This window comes from Alligator sinensis, unplaced genomic scaffold (genome assembly GCF_000455745.1).
Source record: "Alligator sinensis unplaced genomic scaffold, ASM45574v1 scaffold335_1, whole genome shotgun sequence".
In the NCBI taxonomy this organism is placed as follows: Eukaryota; Metazoa; Chordata; order Crocodylia; family Alligatoridae; genus Alligator; species Alligator sinensis.
The window spans coordinates 651,755-653,777 of record NW_005842354.1 but is presented as its reverse complement, the minus strand read 5'-3'; positions in this window follow the sequence as shown (position 1 = coordinate 653,777).

The following is a 2,023-nucleotide window of genomic DNA, read 5'->3' as shown; positions in this document are numbered from 1 at the left end:
AACTAAAAAAAAAGTACTTTAATCTTAGGTTTAACATTTAGCAACCTCTGCTTTATTAACAATGAAAGCATGTTCATTTCTTTTGTAGAACACAATTTACTGATCTCTTCTAAAAAGTAAGTTTTCTTTTCTATTTCATGCTTTCAAATGTTAAAATGTATTCTTTGTACTATTATTTATGGACTAAAAATTAAATCTTACATTTATGTAGCAGGGTTTTTTTATAATAATTATTTAGAGCTGATTAGGGATTTGTTACTTCACCCACCACTGAAATGTACTCAGTCTGATTTCTTACAAGACAATTAATGTAGCTAATCAAAACAAAGGAAGATGGGAAGAAGGAATTCCCCAAATAAATCTGCAAGGATCAAAAGTGGTGTCTGTCTTGGGAAACCTCAATCAATACCCACACATACAAGTACTACAGATTCTTAAACAGTCCCAAGTCATCAAGTTTTCAGCTACACGAACAAACAACACAGTGCCCAATAACATCACCATACACTTCATTTTGACTGATTTAATGAACAAACAGGGACTCTTATTAAATTACCCATATGAACTCAAGATTTCTTTGGAGGTCTTCCATATGAAAAGTGACCAAAGCCTACCCTACTTAACTTTTGAGGTTTGAAGAGATTTCATTCTACAAGCTGCAGACTATCATTTCTGCACATTGAAAACATGGTAAAAAAGGGCATTGCCTTTAGCTTCAATTTGAGTTTAACAGCAGTCAAAAAGCAGCTTTCCACAGAACAACCCGGCTCTTTTGCAGGGCCTGTCTCTTCAGGACAGAAGCTGTTTTGCTGGTGGAGCACTGTGTCCAATGAGGGAAGAAGCAGAAATAAGAGTGTTCCTTATCCTTCCCCTGCAAAAGCCAAGAGATGATAAAAGGAATAAACTGGTAAAGGCGATCCCCTCCCCCTCCCATGCAACCAGCCAGGAAACTTTAAAAGGAAATGAAGGGGAGGAACAGAAGAGACAGCTAGCCCCTGCAAAAGAGAGAGAGAAAGAAAGCTAAGAGGGAGTTGGAATTTCAGTTTTTCAGACACTTACTAGGCAGAGGCCAAGGTAGGGAACCAGGCAGAAGACAAATGACTACATTATCTTTACATTTCTTCTGCAGGGGAGTGAAACCTTGGAGATCACTTAAAAAATTGAGCACACGTGTCACTTCTAGGCAGCCGATTCAGATGCACTTAGCAGCAGCCACAACAAACAAAACCCCTCACGACTGTTATGTGTTGCACAGAACACACACTGCCAATCGCCATCCTGATCTTCATAAGAGCAGGACCTCCCTCCATCCCTGCCCAGAGCTGTCGGCAGCTGCCATCCTGGCTAAAGTTCAGTGAGAAATAACTACAAAGGCTGACGTGCCGGCCCCCTTGTTGCCGATACCACCACTCGGGGCGACCCCAAGCATTTTAGTTTCGACCGCCGTGATGCTACCTTTCCGAAACAATTGAGTCACTTCAAGACCAATTGCCTTTGTTGCCAAGTTAAAAGCACCCTGAGCTGTCTTTAACCCAAACCTGCGCCGACACAGCTGCGTTTGTTCCTGAGAGGCTGCTGAAGAACAGCGGTGACAAGTATGGGGGTCACACCACTGCTCAAAGGCAATGGCACAGAGCTTTAAAAAAAAGGGGGGGGGAGCGGGGGAGGTGACAAGCCCGCAGATGCTGAACACGTTAAACCCTATAAAGCTGCTTCACTGAGGACACAAGAAGCTGAGTCCCGCCCGAAGCGCGGGTCTCTTGAAGGGACACCCGTGTCCTTAAGGCTGAAGCGAGCAGAGGCCACAGGGATCGGGCCCGAGGAAGGGAGCAGGGGCCGAAACGGGACACGGCTGCAGCCGAAGGGCAGGAGGTGGCAGAGCGGAAGGCAACGGACAACGGAGCCCCCGTCTCGGTCCCACTTGGATGCGGCCCGAGGGACGCGGGCGGACCCCTCGCGGGAGGCGGAGGAGGGGGCTCCGCTCCCGCACACCTGCGCCCCGCGGCCCCTCCCCCCGCCAAGT